The sequence below is a fragment of the Globicephala melas genome, chromosome 10 (assembly GCF_963455315.2).
Source record: "Globicephala melas chromosome 10, mGloMel1.2, whole genome shotgun sequence".
Taxonomy (NCBI): Eukaryota; Metazoa; Chordata; class Mammalia; order Artiodactyla; family Delphinidae; genus Globicephala; species Globicephala melas.
This window is the reverse complement of record NC_083323.1, coordinates 42,919,736-42,942,037: the sequence shown is the minus strand read 5'-3', so window position 1 is coordinate 42,942,037 and position 22,302 is coordinate 42,919,736. Positions and strand designations below refer to the sequence as shown.

The 22,302-nt window shown below is 33.6% G+C and overlaps 1 long non-coding RNA gene across 1 annotated transcript in view; it reads left to right on the top strand.

Annotated features, from left to right (window-relative positions):
• Window positions 1-18,426: 18,426 nt before the first annotated feature.
• The window catches only part of LOC132598011 (uncharacterized), a 68,404-nt gene continuing 64,528 nt past the window's right edge, over window positions 18,427-22,302 (top strand). The window contains exon 1 of the long non-coding RNA XR_009565632.1: window positions 18,427-18,476. This is a non-coding gene — a long non-coding RNA (uncharacterized lncRNA). The remainder of the gene's footprint in view (window positions 18,477-22,302) is intronic.

Here is a 22,302-nt window from a genome sequence, read left to right as displayed (position 1 = left end):
AAAAATCAAATTAGGAAAAAACAGATAAAATCATGGACTTTTGAGAATAAAGCACATTAAATCCTATGCTGAGTATGCATTATCCAGCAGGTAATGGAGAGTCCAAAGAATATCAAGTTATTATGTTGTACACTTGAAGTATATGTTATATGTCAATTATATCTCAGTTTTAAAAAAGAAAAAATAAATGGAGAGTCCACAGAGGTTTTAAATATAGGCTTTGTCTATGTCTTTCAAAGTTTTTAATCATAGCAGTCATTACTGAATAGCTGTGTGTCTTAAAAAATCATACGAGTATTAGAAAAAAATTAAACATTTTTCCATATCAGTGACTCCTATTAAACTACCCGAAATTTACTTCACTTCTTTGAATTAAAACCTTAAGGACTTGCAGGAAAAACAACTTATTAACTTACCCACAGTTAATGACATTAATTAGTAAACCAGAATAGCTGAAATAAAACAGACTTGCATGAATAAAGCATAGAAGATATTGTTTTCAGTGAAAAGAAATAAATACACAACATTTAATGTTACCTAGAAAAGCAATGGGGGAGGACTCCGTAGTCACATTCAGGTAAGGTATACCAGCTCCAGGCAACAGGAAATGTACACACATCTAAGGCTGGGGAAAATGTATCAGTCACTGACTTGATAGGGAAATAAAAAAAAAAAAAAAAGACACACTCAAAAGAGTGTAACTGAAAATAATTTAATGAAGGGGATAGGAATTAAGAGGTTAAGGGAATAAAAATCAACGAAAGAAAGCAGTTACCAGCTCTAGACCTGAAGGTGCAAATAGAGGGCATGGTGTTCCCAGAGCCCACAGGGAGCAGAGTCTTGGGACAAGGGCTACAGACAGAAGCTGGACCTCTGGAATGCAGCCAGTCGTGCCACGTGGAGGGAGCTGGGTAGTGGAGCACAAATTCAGTCTCTTTTACTTTCCACACACTAATCTCCTGCCCATGCCTCCCACTGGCAAAATCTATCCAGAAATCAAGAACAAGAGAGCCTGGCTGACCAGTCTGCAGAGCTCAACCTTCCGAAGCATGAATCAGGGCAGAGAAGGGCAGGGAGAAGATCTGGAGAAGCAAATGGAGAATAAGTAGCAAAGAGGAGAGGAAGGAGACACAGTGAGATTGAAGACATTAATGAGGGCTGAGGGCCACTATGAACAAGTTTTTGTAACTATGGGCACTATTAGTAGAGACTGGGAAGAAACCACCAGTAGGTGGGAAAGGGGAAAACATTTGTCCTCTTTGACATTTCTGGAATGTAAAGCAGATAGAGCAATGCATTTGTTTGCACTGTCATTTGCTTATTTAGATAACATTAGTTTTTTTGTATATTACTACTATTAATGACGATCAAATAAAAACAACCTTAGAGCGTCTTCATTTTCCAAACAAAATGTTGAGATTCCTTCCTCAAAATGGCTTTGTGTTTCATTTTAAGAAGAAGTTTAGTATAGCCCAACTTAAACATCATCATGAATTTACTTACATGGTTCTTCAAAACCATGTGATTTTTTAAACTCACACAGCCAAGGCACTTCCAATAATTCTTTTGATTATTTTCACCATGATTTACTAATGTTCTTACATCAGTTCACTTGTTACTATTTTAACCAAGGACATAGTAAAAACATTTAAGGTAAATAAATGTTCTTGCTTTAAACTCACTTTTTCGGTAGTAGGCAACAGTCAAGTTTAATTTAAAAAAGACTGGAAGTAATTACTCATGCTTATAAAATATTCTATGCATAATCTATTATATTGTTAAGCCAATCTATTCACTGTTTAATCCATTCAACGAATATTTACTGAATAACTACTATGGGCCAGTCTTAGTTGCTAACGGAGATACATCTCTCATTCCGTCTGTCTCTCTCTGTTTATCTATCTGCGTAAATACCCTAACTAACGTAGCTTGAAATATAGTTGGAGTTTATAACATATATGTATAAAACAATATAAAACTTAAAACAAATTAAAGGTAAGAAAAAATAATATAATAAAAGCTATGTCTTGGATGAAAATGAAACAAAATGCAATAAGCATGAGGTTCTGAAGTTCCCTTTCATCTGATTCTTGTATAGCTCAGCTAAAACTGTTTCATTCTCCCCATTGATGAGGCCAAAAACCTAGGAGTCATCTTATGATGGTTCTTTCTCATAACCCCATATCCAGCTAACTACAAACTATTTCAGCTCTGCATTTAAAACATATCTAGAATTCCACTCGTAAAATGGCTCAAAAGCTGAGAAACATGTAGTGGAGAGAGAAAGTTATAAATGCAAAGAGTAGCCAAGTAAAGAGTTGCAGAACCAAGAACTACTGCAGTTTATCACATACATAATCGTTCTACTTATATATACCTAACTCTTCCCCTCTCTCAATTTCTCTTTCTCTGGAATATAAACTGTGTTATTATTGATAGTTAGGTTAACGTAGTCCACAGATTTTATGCTTTTAAGTCAGGATTGTGAATGAACTAGGGGAAGGATAAAGAACAACTAAAGATGAAAGCAATGACTTGATAAGACATGATCTTTTCTTCTGAAGAGAGAGTTACCATGTTTTATATTTTGCATATGTAAAGATGCAGTTTGTGAGGCTGGGGCACAATGCTTTTGTTAGTTTATTGTCTAAAGTTAGGCTCAGAAAATTGTGTATATTCAAAAGTGTAGACTCTGGAATAGGCTGAAAATTGGCTCAATAATGCTTCAACCCCAGAAAAGATAAATACATTTCTAAGATTCCTTTGTAGCCAGAATTTCACATGTTCCCTAGCTTGCTTCAAGTGGATGTTTGTGCAAGACTCCACACAAAGCTTGCAGGTGAAATTGACATAGTTATCTTCAAAATCCAAGTGGCAGGGGTATTGGTCCTTTCATGGCAGTTGGGAAGTAAGTACTGTTGATTTCTAGTTTCATTGATTAGCAGAACAGAATCTGTAGGAACAACTCCTTAGTGTGGGTCATCATTTCTGCTGGCTGTGTGTTCTCCAAAATTCTTTTTCTGCATTTCCTCCCAGTTCTGTGACATAACTTAAATGCACCCAAGTATTTTGAGCAGAGCAGTGTCTAGATCTGATATCTGTTTTCAATTATCGCTTTGCCATGGTCCAGAGTATATTTTGTTGAGTTGCAGGGAGAAACTGGGAGCTCATAGGGAGGCAGTTACAGTTTCCAGACAAAAGATGACAGTGGCTTGGAAGTGGGTGATGGCTGTAGAGATTTTTGAGAGGTAGGCATATTCCTACATATTTTGAAGATGTTTGTCATAGAAAATAACAAAATAATAGGAAAAAATAATTTAGTCAAAAAATATGAGATTGAGATCTTGAGATATTCTCTACCTTGAGAGAGGATGAAACTTTAACCAAACCAAGTTACAGATGGATTAAAGATTAAACTATACAACGTAAATTATAAAAAACGCCAAAGGAAATAGGGATGCATTAATAACTAATTTGAGACTGCAGAGAGAGTTTCTAAGCAGAAAGACAATAGTCAAAGAACTAATCGGCACAGAAAAGTTTAAAACTTTTGTAAATCAAAAATATTAAAAAGTAAGAGGCAAATGTCAAATTTGTAAAAATATCTGAAATATTTATAATGAAATGTAAATGTTACACCCCTAATTATAGAAATACCATCCAACTTGTTCAATCCCCCCGTAACAGGTTTTTCCCTTTAATAGTGCCTTTCTACTATTGATCTGGTCATTGCTTATACACCTTATCCAGCTAAGAGACATTATTACAGTTATTACCTCACAAGTATCCCCAGTTCTCTAGCTCTTTTCTTCTTCTCACTTTAATTCCTTGGCACAGCCATAACCTTAGAAAATCTAACCAGTTACATGTCTTCAGCTGAGCAGCTGAACATTGCTAGAGAAAATAACACATATTAGGGTGGCTGGAGCTCATATTCATTATCACTCATAATAAATAATCATTCAACAGGAGATACTGTTACTTAGCCCGTTTTGCAACTAGCAATGTATTATGAACATTTACGTAAGTTAATAAATTCCAGTATATGGATCTATGGGGCACTATAAAGCAACTAACAAATCTATTATCTCATTCATATATTTTGATGCCAATGTTATAAAATGGGTATAATGAATAATCATGTATCTCTTCGTATTGCTTTAGCAAAAATCCTTGAAAGTGAAAAGATGTGACAAAGAATATAAAAAATTTAAGGCTTCTTATATATATTTCAAAGTTTCATTCTATTTCCTAGAGATGAATGAGAGTTCCTATATTATTTTGTGATGACTTTCTAACTTACTGACTTTTTCAAATGCTGTTATCTCAAGTTACTTTATGTCTTAGTTCACTTGGGTTGCTATAACAAACTGCCACAGGCTGGGTGGTTTATACACAATAGAAATTTAATTTCTCATAGTTCTGGAGGCTGGAAATCTGAGATCAGGGTACCAGCATGGTTAGGTGAGGGCTCTCTTCCGGGCTACAGACTTCTCATTGTATCCTCACATGGTGAAAGGGGCTAGGTAGCTCTATAGGATGTCTCTCTTTCTTTTTTTTTTGGCCTCGAAGCATGGCTTGCAGGATCTTAGTTCCCCGACCGGGTATTGAATCCGGGCCCCAGCGGTAAAAACGCTGAGTCCTAACCACTGGACAGTCAGGGAATTCCCAAGGATCTCTTTTTTAAGAGAACTAATCCTACTTATGAAGTCTCTACCCTCATAACCAAGTCAGCTCCCCAAATTCCACCTTCTGACATCATCACATTGGGCATTAGGATTCCAACATGTAACTTTTGTGGGGACACAAACATTCAAACTTTAGCACTTTACATGATCTCAATTACTAGTTATGTTTGATATTTAGCATGTATATTAATTATAATATTTTAATTTTAGTCTTTAATAACTATTGTACTTAAATAACTAATATTGTCTTATTTATGTTGCTTTGTTTACTTCAATAGTAAAGAAATTGTTAAAAACACTGAGATATAATACTATTATAAATGAGGATTCTTTTCTTATAAATTTCTCTGTTTTCTTCATTTTTCTGACAAATGTATTTTTAAAATTAGGAAAAAAATTACTATTTAAGAAAAAACTTCAGTTTTGTTTTCCTATATGAAGAAAACATCCTGTAGACATTTAGTTTTTGGTGTTAATATCATTAAATAATTTGGAAGACAAATTGAGAAATTAACCATTTAAAAAGGAAATCAATTATAAAAAACATAGTAGTTTTAATATAATATATAAAAATATAATCCATTCTAAAAAATCCAAATTATGCAGGCCTTCTGAATATGTCTTGCATAAATTAAAGCATGTCATATTTAAAGAGATTAGTGGTAAAGAAATTGTATATCTATCTATATGAACACACAGATACATACATTCATATATATATGAAGGGCTTGATTAAGCTTCAAGGGAGTGAGAAGCATAAAGAATGACAATGAACCCAGAGCAGGGAGTTCACAAAGCAAGTAAGAAGGAGTTCAGAACCTCGAATGGAAATTGCAAAGAGTAGAAAAGGAATATGTACCTTCAACTTCTGGTCAGTTTTGATCTTTCAGAAATATAATGTTCTTGAAAACAGTCTGATAGGATTGGCTTTTAATTCATGGAGAAACTTACTAATTATAATGTAACAAAAGTTCTTCCATGTATTATTTCATTATTTGGAGTAGCAAGATTTTACAGACTGTCAGCTAGCACTAAGATTTACTAAGGACATTCCATAGTAAGTTCTGACTTCACTATTCTAGCCTAGACTTTCTGACTAGGTTGTGAGTTGGATTTTACCAAATTTAGAGAAAATCTGGACTATAACACAAAGCTTGTTAGATAAATAAAACCCCTTAAATACTTCCCTTTCCTCTAAAACTTGAGATATTGTTACCAAAAGATGTGGCTTATTAACCCTATATATAGTTGATTTACAAGTACTGCATTCATAAAAGTTTTATTCCCCTCACATTTTTATTCTGAATCTCAGCAAGTCTATATGCTGGCAACCAGAAGATCTGATTTTTTTTTTAGAGTAAGAAAGGCTCAGTAGCTAGGAGATCTGGGATCTGTTAAGTCTCATAATTGACAAATGTTGCTTCATCAATCACAAACAGGCCACAGTCCCAAAATCCATTCTCCATTCTCCACCATGCCATTCTGAAGAGATAAATTACTGCTATTTTTGTAACATGGTCCTACAATGGCTCAATGAGCTGATTTAAAAATCTTTAAAATATCACAACCAAAACCACATCCTAAATTTATAAAAATGAATTAAAGTTTGACTTATAGCTATCAAATGTGTACTCCACGTAGGAATACTTCAAGGAAGTGCAGCAAAGGAAACTTGCCATTGCCTAAGAACATGAAGAAAATTTTTGACCTAGATAATCTAAATCATTGGTTTTGGAATTCATTACAGATTTCATTCTCCTCCTAGCAGGTATACTGTCTAATCACATTTTAGGCTAGTACTAATATAAAGTTTTATCCCTTGACATACCTGATTACTGTGAGGAATAGACAGGTAGGAGGGATAGACAGAACCGAGTCTTCAGCCATTCTGCTTTTTTTACATCTCTAACCTCTATTTATCCTCTATCCTTTCTTAAACTTTTTACACTCTCCTTATTTCTTCATTCTTCATTTTTTTATGCTCATTTCTTTTTCATTCATTTTTGTAAATATTTCCTGCTTTATCTGAGGGAAAACCCCTGCCTTCCGATGCAGCCTCTGCCCTTGGACCTTTTTGAACTGTTTTCCATGCTCAGTTAAGTTTAGCATCATGCTGATCAAATTTGAGGGTGACTTGTAATATGTTTAATGAAAATATTAGTACTTTGAATAATGAATGGAAACTGTCTATTAGAGTGTAAGCTACATGAGGATAGATATTTATTTTACTAATGGTAAATTTCTAGTCTTCAAAATTTTTTTTGGTGTGTGGTAGGAAAAAATCCAAAGAGTAGAAGCCAAAGAGTTTCAGATCAGAGAATATGAAGATGGAATAATATCATTTTGGAAATGGAATCTGGATATCTGCAATTGGATTTTTGTCTGGTTATTTAATGTGGTCCAGGGTTGGGCTTTTTGATGGTGCCAGATTTGCATTAAGGAGCAAGGAACTACAAACAATATAGACAAATATGATGCAAACTGTAGTGGAACTATGGAAAGGACATGAAGAAAAGTTCTGACACAGGAGTTAAATCTGTCTAGAAGAACGAGAAAAAAATTTCACAGGGAAAATAATATGTGAGAGTTCAAACTGAAGAAATGAGTAGGAATTCACTGGCTACAGAAGGAAAAGGTGCATGCCCAGAAAGGGGATAGCAAATAATTGATGATATATTGGATGAGACATTTTCCTGATGCTCCAGAATTAGTGAATAGTACGTCCTTTCTCCATTGCCAAGGCTCACTGAGAGCCAGAAAAAGAAGCCTGCCAGAATCTGCTTCCTCTTGCCCGCTTCCAATTATATTTGGAGAAGATCATGCTGGGGGTGACTATGGTGGTGAAAGTCACTGGGTTTTTATATGGGTGGCAGTGAAGCAGCTTATATTCTCCTCTTGTAGAGGCAAGGATGTGAATGATTCTCAGGGATAGAGTAAATGCTGTAGAAAGAATCCACCAACATGCTCCAGATAGGAAAAGGAGTTTGATGCCTATGGGAGAGTTGCAAACTCCAACCTAATTAAGTAAAGAGAAATGCCCCCACCCCTATGCCACATCTTTCTTTTCTGTCCTCAAACATGGAGGATGCAGAATTTGGAGGAGGAAGACGAGGAGGCAGTAAAAGCTGAATAGCCCTCTTCCGCAAGCACAGGTCTAGTTTGCACTGGGTTTCGGGACCAGTTTAGAACAGAATAAGAGATTGGAGTTTAAAGTGGAATGAACTAATTTCAAAGGCAGAAAGTGACTGTGCATTTATGTAAGCTGCCTAGCTGGGAAGAAAAAGTGCAATTTGACCTATTTTAGTTCAGGGCAATGATTGGAAGAAATATAAAATTTTCATATTCATATTCCCAGATAATTGATATTGCTCCAAAAACAGATGGTTTACGTGTGCAAAAACACAGGTATAAAAGAGCATGATGTATCCCAAGTAAATAGTTTGGAATGACTAGAAATCAGAGGATATGCTGGGAAATGCTGAGAGATACAGCTAGAAAGTTAAGCAAGGCTTTCTCTTCCTTCTTTAAAATTTGAATTTTTTTTTTTTTTTTGGTGGAGATTCTCCTGAAAGCTGTTAAGCATGAAAGTAATATGAACAGTTTTTCACTTTGAAAATACTGAATGTCTGATAAATTTATTTTAATCAGTCAACAGCTGGAAGCCAAATTAAATTTTAGGAAATATATTTTGGGAGATACATTAATAAGATGTGTATCATACAGCTTATGCAAATAGAAAAGTGAAGAACTAGAAATCATGTAATATGAGATTTTCTAGAGTAGGAGGTATTCGATTTAGGCTTTGGATACTGGTAGAAGTTTCATAGGTAGAAATAAATTCAAAGCTGGTAAAGGGAAACAGGAAATAATGAAGTTTGATTTGGGATAACTGATTAAACTTACCAGAAAATAGAAGGCATATAGATAAGATAATTACATAATGTATTGTCCAAAATGGGGCACTTTTGAGAATGAGAAGGGAAATTAATTATGCTGAGGAAAACAGGTGTAAACCAGACCTATGGTCAGAAAGTTGGATGTATATTTACCTATATGTAGAAGCCAGAAAAGATATTAAAGAAAGAGTGTGAGAGATACTCAATTCACCTGTTAGGTTTGTACTTTGAGCAATAGGGAAACATTGAAGAGGTTCTATCAAAACAGTGTTTCACTAAAATTAATGGAATACAAGGATTTAAGGGTGTAAGGGAGTCAGTTAAGCATCCTCCATTGAAATCTATGAGGGCATAGAACCTGAATAATGGTGATGACAATGAGAAGTCAAGATGGGTTCCAAAAACAGTTACTAGAGCAAACAAAAAAGTCTGGTTATCAATTCTATGTGGTTACTAAAATTATGGATGGAATCAAATATGACTTTAATATTGTGAGAGTCTGAACTAAATTTTTGTTGTGGACAAGAAAAATGAATGGAATTGAGTGATTTATTATTGATAGTTCAGTGTTATATAATAATATAGCTTTTGGAGTTTCTGAGTTAAACTCAAGAGTTTTCCTTTTTCTCTTCCTTTGTTTTTTCTTTACCTCACAGGACTTCTCAAAGCCTTAATTCACTAATGAACACTGTGAATCTCTAATGTGGAGAATTATTATGCACTACAAAGCATGGAAGAATGGAATGGCAATTCCATAGTCACAGACTAGTTTGTGCCAAAGCAAGATTAGTTCTCAGGTCTCCTGATTCTCAATTCGATAGCTATTTTTTTTTCCTTCTCAGTTGAAGGAATAGCAGTGAATGAGGATATACAAATATTAAGTAGAGAGTGGTAAGAGGGTGGAAAAGCCTGAAAAGCTTGAATCTCCAGCAAAGTATACATATGAAAAGAAAGAAATTAATGCCCTAACACAAGGACCAACATATTCCAGTGAAATAAAATCTAAATAAGAAAAGTTTCAAGCAGAGGTGTCTTAGGCTATTTAAGCTGCTATAACAAAATACCATAAATGGGGGGCTTATAAACAATAGAAATGTATTTTTCACAGTTTTGGAGGCTGAAGTCCTAGGTCAGGGTGCCAGCATAATGGGATTCTGGTGAAGGCCCTCTTCTGGGCTGCAGACGGCTGACTTCTTGCTGTGCCTTCACATGGTAGGAGGGGCAAGGGATCTCTCTGGAGCCTCTTTAATAAAGGCACTAATCCTATTTATGCGGGCTCTTCCCTCATGACTTACTCATCTCCCCAAAACCCCATCTCCTCACACCATCAACTATGGAGGTTAGGATTTCAAAATATCGATTTTAAGAGGACACAAACATTCAAACCACAGCAAGAGTAAAATTAACTGTGTAAAGTATTTCAGAAAACTAGAGCAGGAGAAAAACTAAAAAGAAAGACGTAATACTTTGGAATGCAGGGTTAGATAAAATTTATAGTCAATACAGGAGAATGTATAACATGTTAAAGCCAGGGTTCAGAAGTAGATGGATGAAAATTCACACACAGAGGTGATCATATACACTAATACACAATGCCATTTCTAGAACCCAGTGCTAACTCATAACTAGTGTCTCTTGGTTGAAGGGCCAAGCAGGGCAAGCAAACACACTAGGAACTAATCTTGATATAATCAAATGTTGAATATATGCCTAGAATGTGACATTTCTAGGAGCTGATCTCCAATTATACGTCTATGGCATAATGTATGAATAAGATGATGTATGTGGACATTTCACATTTGCTGTGATGGTAATGGGTATGTATATAATATATGTATAGCTATTTCTATATCTGTATCTATATATCTAATATTAAACAAAGACACATTTTGTTCTAGCTTCATTTTTAATGATTTTTATAAATATATCTGTAAACAGGTAGAAGGGTAAGTGTAAAGGAGAAATAAACATGAAAGCATGAGGAGTTAAATGTCATTGCAAAGATACAGTAAAAGCAACACGTTATTGAATCAAGAACATAGAAAACATTGAGAGGGAGGGATTATGAAGTCTGACAGGCAGAAATAAGAAATAGCTGAAATGAGAACAGGCAGAAAGGAAAAGTTGATTAAAGTTTAACAGTGCACTACATGAAGTTGTTCACCATTGAATAAATTAAAATTTTATAAATGAAGTATATTACAGAAAAATTTTAAAGTTCCATGTAAAAATTGGCATCTGTATAATGAATAATTTAAAATAAATGTAAAAATGATAAATAATTCAATTATAGCTATGCCAGTAAAATATTACTACCTTTATTAAGAAAACCAAGAAATATCTGCCTGTTAAAGTTAGCATCTTCACTTCCTTTAACTTGTTTTAAATCCAGTTGCCTATATAATATTTCAAATATATTACACAAAGTACTTTTACTATTTTGCATAACAGTCTGATATTCCTGTGTTTATACTTGTTCAGGTGCCTCCAAAACTCTTAATGAATTGTCTGACCTATCTGGGACCCATAATTCTGTTCATATTATCTAAATTTGCTTAGGAATAGACAGATACATGGTCAGAACATAGTTCTTTCATTTACAAATCAGGACTGTATTCAGCATTACAATTTATTCTCTAATACATAACTGATACAAAATAGATTGGATGAATTCATATCAGCCATGCATAGTAATATCATAAGTTTTTACTGAAGTAAAATAAAAAGCAAATTCTGCAGTGTCAGACTAATAAAAAGAACGATTTAAATCACATTGGTCTTTCACAGGCATACCTTCAATCAATAAGAACAAAGGAAATTGCATCCATTATAAAGAGAATTAACCTTTCCTAGACATGATTGGTGTTTATTGCATGAATTAGAGCTCTAAGGTACTAGGCACTATTTACCTGAAAAGAATTTATGTGAAATTAGTACATCACACTCTTGTCTTCTTCTTGAATCAATTTTGCATTAGTATAATTTATTTCATTTTTGTTTATAGACTACCATTAATAGATCAAACTGTTGTTCTGAACTGATGATGAACACAGTAATTCATATAGATAGGCCAATATTTTCATTTTAATGACAATCATTTTTTTTCATGAGATAATAGAGTACAAAGTCTATTCTGCTAACACATTTCAATGTATATTTGGATATATTTTGAGCAAGAGAAGACCAGCTTGATAATAATAATCTTATAAAAACAAAAAAAATCTTTTAAAATTGTAACAGAGCAAGAGGCGAGAGTGAGAGAGGAGACTTTTATCATATTTAAGTTCAGCTTTAGTTAGGACACTGGCGATTTAAACCTGGGGATAAAAAAGGAGATACATGTTTTTTGTCTCTAAAGGTATTTAAAATCAACATTATGGTATAATTAAGAAGAAAGTACTTGCAAAGATCTGGATGGTTATCAAAAGCTTTCATAAAAGAGATTTAACTTGAACTGATTTTTTTTTTTTTTTTTGGCAGCAGGATAAACAGGCCTAAGAGATGTAAAATTTTCTAGAGATGTAAAGTTTGCAGAATAACTTTTTAAAAATGGTCGGTAACCAAGTGTTCTTTCTAAAGAATAGTGAGAATCTACTGTGAGCTGAAGCTAGGAAAGCAGTTTGATGCCAGCTCAAGGCAGTATTTGGATTCTAAGGTGGAACAGAATAAAAATAATAGTATATAACATTAATTGGGTGATTACTGCATGCCATGCACTCATGATGACCCAAAGAGATGATGTACTATTTATAGACCCAGAAAGAATCAAAGAGAATACTGGATCTGGAAGATTTTAGTGACTCACCTAAAAATAAACATCTAAGAGTCCGGATTAGGATCAAATGTAGGCAGTCTAATCCAAGGGCCAGCCTCCTTACCTGTATTCTCTAATGTGTATAGGCCTCACAATTTTATTTTCACTTTATTTTATAGATTTTTGAGAAGCATTTAAAATTTTGAGGAAAGAGTTAAAAGCAAAATTATGACAGTAGTTTGAGAAACAGGAGAGTTTAAATGTTTAAAAGCAGAGGGTTTCCTTATTTATTCATTCAGCCATGCTAGACAATGGAAATATAGTGGGGCATGTCTAGTATTTTCCTGAAACTTACAGTTTGATTAATTTAAAGACATAGAATCTCACAGACACACCTTAGTTTATATTAGCAAACATTGCCAAGGAATTGGTCTTTTTCCACAAGAATGTTTTAAATGAGGAGTTTTTTCTATCTCTGATATAAACTAAAAATGTATTTTCTGGTTTACCTCCCAGGAAGAAAAGTGAGATTTGATTTTTTTCAACTGAGATTAGAGGAGATAAGGCATTTAGCAAATTGAAATTCAGTTCAAAATGTAATGGATACAACACATGCTAACAAACAGGATGTATTTTTACTATTATTTGCTTTGTTTAATGATCAATTTTTATTTTTGTTTTTTTAAGTTGGGAAGATGCTTAAAACAATCAACCCCAAACATACAGGAATGGATTCAAATGTGCTTGGGTTAGATTTTTGCTTTTGATTTTATAATGAACCACTCATAAATATGATTGAAATCACTACATATTTTCAGGCTTTTAGCATTTTAGAATAATTACCACCATATATTGGACAATCTATATAATAAGTAATATTGATACCCAGCACCATGACAACTTAATAGCAATTTGTGTCTCAGTATGTTGGTCACAAGTTGAAATAGGCAGTATAAAAGGATTAGAATTCCAAAATCAATTATGAAAATCACTGATCTTTCAAAACCAGAAAGGAAAATAAACAACAGGCATTTTAATAGTCTTAATTCTAATGAAAAGGAAGACCTCTCTTACAGCATTTTATATACTTTATTTTGCAAAGTTCACATATTCTCCCTATATTCTCTGACAGAAAAAAATTGTTGACAACAGTTGACTTTTATTAGTTTTGGAGGTACTTTGGCTAACTTGATGAAATCTAGGTAAATGCCATGAACAGTTAAGTGGCTCAGTTCAGTTGTTAGTATTTACCATCCTTGACATGTGTTTTAAGGAGTATCTAGTAGGGGAAAGATTATTTATTATTTCCTTTTTGATTTAAAAGTTTTAATGACTCCTTTTTTTTTTTTTTTTTTTTTTGCGATACGCAGGCCTCTCACTGTTGTGGCCTCTCCCCTTGCGGAGCAACAGGCTCCAGACGTGCAGGCTCAGCGGCCATGGCTCACGGGCACAGCCGCTCTGCGGCATGTGGGATCTTCCCGGACCGGGGCACGAACCTGTGTCCCCTGCATTGGCAGGCGGACTCTCAACCACTGCGCCACCAGGGAAGCCCTAAAGGAGTAATCTTAACTTAGGCTCTCATGATTAACACTGTTCAGACCCAAGCAAATCGCTTACACACATCCTTCCTTCACCTATGTTGTAAAAACAAAAGGCACTGCATTCAAATGCCATGAAGTTTTATAGGTCAGAGACAAACACTGTTTATAGCTGCAGTCAGAATTTCAGCAGTAGAAGTCCTTATGTAAGTAAAAGACGGATAAATAGACTTGTCAATCTTTCCTTTCAGATGGCATGAATGGAATATATTCTTGCATACCAAAGTACCATTTCTCAGTATTGTCTAATATCAAATTTTTGCCTTATCTTTGTATTGCAATTTGTGGTTCTGGTATTACTCATGTATGAGTAAGGTATTCCCAACAGTTGTTTGACAGTTGAAGAATGTTTTTCACTTCAAAAATCCCCCTACATTTGTGTACATGTATGTATAGACATAACATGTGCAACGCATAATACTGATTATTTAAATGGGCAACTAGATGGGTACTGAATACTAAAATTGTGCATCAATTTATTTTCTTAACCAAAACCAGACAAAGATATCACAAGAAAAGAGAATTACAGGCCAATATCACTGATGAACATAGAAGCAAAAATCCTCAACAAAATACTAACAAAATGAATCCAACAACACATTAAAAGGATCATATACCATTGATCAAGTGGGATTTATCTCAGGGATGCAAGGATTCTTCAAAATATGCAACTCAATCAATGTGATATACCATATTAACAAACTGAAGAATAAAAACCCCATGATCATCTCAATAGATTCAGAAAAAGCTTTTGACAAAATTCAACACCCATTTATGATCAAAACTCTGCAGAAAGTGAGCACAGAGGGAACCTACCTCTACATAATGAAGGCCATATATGACAAACCCATAGCAAACATTATTCACAATGGTGAAAAACTGAAAACATTTCCTTTAAGATCAGGAACAAAACAAGGTCTACTCTCACCACTATTTCTCAACATAGTCTTGGAAGTCCTAGACACGGCAATCAGAGAGGAAAAAGAAATAAAAGGAATCCAAACAGGAAAAGAAGAAGTAAAACTGTCACTGTGTGCAGATGACATGATACTATACACAGAAAATCCTACAGATGCCACCAGAAAACTATTAGAGCTAGTCAGTGAATTTAGTAAAGTCACAGGATACAAAATTAATACATAGAAATCTCTTGCATTCCTATACACTAACAATGAAATATCAGAAAGAGAAATTAAGGAAACAATCCTATTTACCATTGCAACAGTAGGAATAAAATACCTAGGAATAAACTTACATAAGGAGGCAAAAGACCTGCATGCAGAAAACTGTAAGACACTGATAAAAGAAATCAAAGATGACACAAACAGATGGAGAGATATACCATGTTCTTGAATTGGAAGAATCAATATTGTGAAAATGACTACACTACCCAAGGCAATCTATAGATTCATTGCAATCCTTATCAAGTTACCAATGGCATTTTTCACAGAACTAGAACAGAAAATGTTACAATTTGTATAGAAACACAAAAGACCCTGAATAGCCAATGCAATCTTGAGAAAGAAAAATGGAGCTGGAGAAATCAGGCTCCCTGACTTCAGATTATATTACAAAGCTACAGTAGTCAAGACAGTATGGTACTGGCACAAAAACAGAAATATAGACCAATGGAACAGGATAGAAAGCCCAGAGAAAAACCCACATACCTATGGTCACCTAATCTATGACAAGGGAGGCAAGAATATACAGTGGAGAAAAGACAGCTTCTTCAATAAGTGGTGCTCAGAAAACTAGACAGTTACATGTAAAAGAATCAAATTCCCTAACACCATCCACAAAAATAAACTCAAAATTGATTAAAGGTCTGAATGTAAGGCCAGACGCTATAAAAATCTTAGAGGAAAACATAGGCAGAACATTCTTTGACATATCGCAGCAAGATTTTTTTGACCCACCTGCTAGAGTAATGAATAAAATAAAATAAAATAAAAACAAAAATAAACAAATGGGACCTAATTAAACTTAAAAGCTTTTGTATAGCAAAGGAAACCATAAACAAGATGTAAAGGCAACCCTCAGAATGGGAGAAAATGTTTGCAAATGAAGCAACTGACAAAGGATTAATCTCCAAAATATACAAGCAGCTCATGCAACTCAATATAAAAAAACAAACAACCCAATCAAAAAATGGGTGGAAGACCTAAATAGACATTTCCCCAAAGACATATGGCTATCCAACAAACACATGAAGAAAAGATGTTCAACATCACTAATTATTAGAGATATGCAAGTCAAAACTACAGTGAGGTATATCACCTCACAGCAGTCAGAATGGCCATCATCAAAAAAATCTACAAACGATAAATGCTGGAGAGGGTGTGGAGAAAAGAGAACCCTCTTATACTGTTTTGGGAATGTAAATTGATACAGCCGCTATAGAGAACAGTATGGAAGTTCCTTAAAAAATAAAAATAGAACTACCATATTACCCAGCAATCCCACTACTGAGCATACACCCAGAGAAAAGCATAATTCAAAGAGGCACATGCACCCCAATGTTCACTGCAGCACTATTTACAATAGCCAAGACATGGAAGCAACCTAAATGTCCATCAACAGAGGAATGGATAAAGAGGATGTGGTATATATATACAATGGAATATGACTTGGACATAAAAAGGAACGAAACTGGGTCATTTGTAGGGACATGGATAGAACTAGAGAGTGTCATACAGAGTGAAGTACTTCAGGAAGAGAAAAATGAATATTATATATTAACACATATATGTGGAATCTAGAAAAATGGTAGAGATGATCTTATTTGCAAAGCAGAAATAGAGACACAGATGTAGAGAACAAATGTATGGACACCAAGGCGGGAAGGGGGCATGGGATGAATTGGGAGATGGGGTTGACATATATACACTATATATACTATGTATAAAAAAGATAACTAATGAGAACCTACTGTATAGCTCAGGGAACTCTGCTCACTTCTCTGGTGACCTAAATGGGAAGGAGATCCAAAAAAGAGCAGATATATGTATACATATAACTGATTCAATTTGCTGTACAGCAGAAACTAACACAACATTGTAAAGCAGCTATACTCCAATAAAAGTTAATTAAAAAATATTTTCTTGAGCATATATAAGATTTAATTAAATTTTCAAAAATAAATAGATTTTCAGAATTTCAACTAAATCAAATAATTTTGATATATAAGGTAATATATTTAGACACAAGGTATATGAGCTCTATTTGTACTCCTGCTATAGGCCTAACAAATTCTAAAGGCAGATCTGCTTAATCTATGTCATTTATCTTCCTAGATTGTAGTAACAGTTAAGAATAAACATTTTATTGATCAGAACTATTACTACTTGTGTTTCTGTAAGTGGGCTTAAATTCCAAAAGGAAAACACAAGAGCAGAGGGTGAATTTTGCTTCTTGATAAGGAGAGAGAAAAAAAAGTGGTAGAATCATTTCTTTCACAAAGAAGTTTAGAAATCTGTAGCTGTTTATTATTGCTTATGTCTTGAGTATTTAAGTCACACTTCACCCTTGAGCGGAATATTTTAACCTTAAAGTTCTGGAATCAGCTGAGACTACTCCAGTTTGCCTAAGGGAAAGGCTTTTGCTTTTGTGTTGTTGTTTTGGTTTTCTTTTCACAACTGGCCTATAACTTTGAATGTCTGTAAACTCAGGGAAGAATCTGATTTTCCGGCTGACCTACATTCTTAATATGAGTTAGCTGAGACCCCAGCGCTAAGATTTGTTAAGATTTGTTGAGAGTAGCCTCCGTTGACTTTGGCTTTGATTTTCATATTCAAATTTCAGGTTCCCTATGAGACAGCAACAAGTCATAGGAGTGAGGGACGTTATACAGTCCTTATTTGCTCTGGTATACTCTCCCTCTTCTGCACTACAATTTTCACTTGAAATAAATGTCATATACTTTATTTCTTTAAAAAAATATATTTTGGTTAAAACTTTTGAGCCATTATTATGTGACAAAAACACTGTTAAAATACTTTCTATGTGTTAGCTCAGGAATCTCGGTAAAAATTAATGAGCTGGTTAAAAGCACAGGCCCTAGAGCCAAAATTCTTGGGCTAAAATCTCACTTGGCAGCTGTGTTCCCAGGACAAGCTACTTAAACTCCCTGAATCTATACTCCTCATCTGAAGAGTGGAGACAATAATAGCACCTTTCTCACAGGATGGTTGTGAGGATTATTTGAGGTATTTGTTAGATGCTTAGAACTGTGTCCAGTACATAACAAGCTCTCAGTACATTTTATCTACTCTTATGATGACTCTGCTGTGATGTTGGTTATGTTTGCATGTTGGCTGGTTTCTCGCTTTGCTGGAGATAGTCTGAAGCCAGCAAATCATTTCAATTATGTTTCTTTGTGCAAACTGGAAGCATGCAGTTAAATCTATATAAATCAGTCTAATTTAGCTATTTATAAAAATAAACAGTTAGATTTATGGAAAATTAAGACTTAAAAAATCACTTCCAGGCAGCCACTTACAAAATATTACTCATCGAGAAGGAGCTCCATGCATGGCCACAGGTAATAGACTTTTCTATAACTGCTCCATCATTTAAATATTAATCCTTTTAAAAATAGTGAAATTCAATTGACTTTAACGATTTTTTTTGCAAGAAATAAAATAATTTCAAAATTATAACCACTAATATCCTAGAGATTTAGATATCCTCAGGGTCCATGCCACATAATTATTAATGATATGTAGGGTAACATTCATCTACTATATTGTTGCATGTAAACGGTGCTCCCTTTTGACTAGTAAATCTGATCTAATGTAGAGTAGTGAATTACAAAATAATAAGGAATGTTTTCCTATTGATTTCATTAAATATTTAAAATCTTTTTCTCCTATAAAAACAAAACAGTCTCTTTTAATGGATAATAATATTTATTCATAATGTTTTCTGAGGCTCTTATTTGAAAAACTAATGGTAAATCTTGTCAGCTCAGTTTTTTGGCAGCCTACAAGTACAATGCATAGATTTAATGGATATCAGCATAATCACAAACTGAGAATATGACTGATATGATTGCCACGTTAATATATTTGTTTTTAATAAAGTAGAAAAGATTAATGTTGAACATGCAGAAAGTCATTGACTTTTCCTTCTGGTTTTTATTTCTTTTTTTTCTTTAAAGTCTGGGTATCTTTTTTTTTTCTTCTTTCTAATGATTGATTTTGAATTGGAACTATCTATAGGGTGCCTTGAATTGCTATTACATAGCTCAGCAGGGACCTTTAACACCTTCTGTAGGGTTGTACAAAATATCTATTTAATCCACTGACAGAATGACTCTGTTGCTTTGTTCTGTTACCTTATTTTGTCTCCTTGCATTATTGTTTTTATTCAGATGGTAAATCACAGTACATTGTGATGGAAAGTCACTATCTCTCAGTGAAGGATCGTTCATACCCACATCCTAAATAATGGAAACTTCCTACTGTCTTCATGAAGTAAATAAGTTATTGTGGGTTCCTTCTTCCCATACCAAACTTAATTCTCAGGTAGTATTTTAATAAATTTTATTGGGACATGAAAGTCAGATATTAATTCTTTTTTCAAATTTAGGAAGAAAAGCCAATAGTTTTCAATAAATGACTATACCTTATGCTGGGGTTAGGTGATTTTCAATAAAATACAATACAGTTAAAATAGTGCAATGATTCCTCATATATTTATCACCGAGTTTATCTCTTTATATACATTACCACAATTTCACATCACATCCTCAACCCCAAATCAAAAGTAATTCATTTGTTAATACCATCTAATATTCAATTGTTCACCATTCTTAAATCATTACAATTCAATGAAGAAAACAAAATATGGAATACTCTACTCACACCAAAAATTTCACATGTCTGACTCTTTAAAATCAATCCCTTTCTTTATTGTTCAACCTCTGGCAACCACTGATCAGTTTTAAGTTCCTAAATTTACCTTTCCCAGAATGTCACATAAATGAAATCATGTAATGTGCAGCTTTTTGAGTCTTCCAACTTAGTAAAAAACAAATTATTTGATCATATATATTGGGTCTATTCCTGCATTCTGTATTCTGTTTTATTGGTTTTTCTATTGTTATACCAATACTACATTGTCTCGTTTTGTCTTGAAATCAAGTAACGTAAGTTTTTGAAGTTTGTTCTTGATTTTGAAAGGTGTTTTTTTTGGCAGGAAAGGGTATTTTTAATTCTTTTTATCTCTGTCTTAATTTTAGAATTAGCTTTTACCAAAAAAAAAGAAAAGAAAAGAAAAAGACCCCGCTGGGATATTGATGGGTATTGCATCGAATCTACATGTCAGTTAGGGGAGAATACATCTTAACAATATTCAGTCTTTCCATTTGTGAACATAGTTTTTCTTTTCACTTATTTAGACTTCATTTATTTTTGTCATTGATGTTTGTAGTTTTCAGCATATAAATCTTACAGATATTTTTAGCTATATACTTAGATATTCCATGTTACTTGTTATTATAAATAATACCTTTTAAAATTTTAATTTTCAGTTTTCCTTTGCTAGTGTTTAAAAATACAAATGATTTTTTAAAATTAACTTTGTATATGGTGATGTTGCTTTATACTTATTTGTTTAGTAGCTCTTTTTTAGATTCTTTAGCATCTTCTATGTAGATAATCATGTTGTGAACAAATAGAGAAAACTGTATCTCCTTCTTCCCAATACCCATGCATTTTATTTATTTTTCCTGTTTTACCGGATGGACTGGGCCCTGTTGAATTGGAATGACAATAACAGATACCCTTTATTTGTTCTCAATCTTAGGAAAAAATCATCAAATGCTTTTTCTGCATCTACAAGGTGGTAATATTTTTTTTTCTTCTTTAGCGTGAATTACATTGTTTTTTCCTTCTTTATGGTGAATTACATTGTTTTTTTGTTTTGTTTTGTTTTTGTTTTTTTATGTATATCCAAGAGTGGAATTGCTGGGTCATATGGTAGTCCTATTTTAAATTTTTTTTAACATCTTTATTGGAATATAATTGCTTCACAATAGTGTGTTAGTTTCTGCTTTATAACAAAGTGAATCAGTTATACATATACATATGTTCCCATATCTCTTCCTTCTTGCGTCTCCCTCCCTCCCACCCTCCCTATCCCACCCCTCTAGGTGGTCACAAAGCACCAAGCTGATCTCCCTATGCTATACGGCTGCTTCCCACTAGCTATCTATTTACATTGTTTAATTAAAGAAAAATGTTTAACCAAGCTTGCATTTCTTGGATAAACTTACTTGATCATGATATATTAGCTTTTAATAGATTGCTGAGTTGATGTGTTAATGTTTCACTATAGATTATCACTTGTATGTTCATGAAGGATAGATACCCTTTTTTTTTTTTTTACTTCTTATGTCTTTGTTTAGTACAATGATAAAAATACAAATAATCTCTCTGGGAGAACAGAGAATGTATAGTCAACTCAAATGGGGAGGTGGGAAAAGGCTTCAGGGTGACGTAGTTGGAATGTTGAGTCTTGAAGAAGAAAGTTTTGGAAAGACAGGTAATATCACAGGAGAGGGTAGAAAACATTAACTGTACTTCTAAAATGCATACTTTAATAGCTCTAGTACCCTGGAATAGACAAATACATCAAAATTAGAAATGAATAAAAAAGTTTAGAATCCAACAAGGAAAAGGTCATAAAAATAAGTCTAATAAGGAGGATATAAGAATACTAAAAGATGGTGTAACATTTTTTTAAAACAAGTTAAAAAAAGAAAAAAAACATAGCTCCTACTCTAATTTAGTAAAACCAAATTAAGGATACCACAGAGAAAATGAAAACAAATATTCCAAACAAGAATTATAATCCTTCACTATTCATTTTAAATGGTCAGCACACAATATGTAAGAATAGAGTCAAGATCAATGGCAGGTAAGACTGGAAACTAAGTCTTTTTTTGCAGGAGACTACAAACCTTAGCAGAGTAAAATGTTAGAATTTTTAAACTGATTTCATTGCTATGATGAATAAACAATTTATCAGATACTGCTGAATGTATATACTTCCCCCCAAATTTGTGAATATATATACACAAATGAATTTAAATAATGAAGAACAGATTTTACCAATTTGAAATCTGAAATGAGTGCTTATTATGAGAGTTACTATTATCATTAATGTAAGATATCTGCAAAATAGGAAGAAAGATGAAAGGCCAATGGTCAGTTAGTTTGAAAGGAAGCAAGACACTAATTAATCCTTTGAGTATCACTAGAAAATCAAATCAGGCCAAGTTTGGATTATTTATGTAGTTGCGAACTGAAAAAGCCCAAACAGAAAGAAAAATCTTAACAGTTCTTCTAGTACTTGGCTTAAAA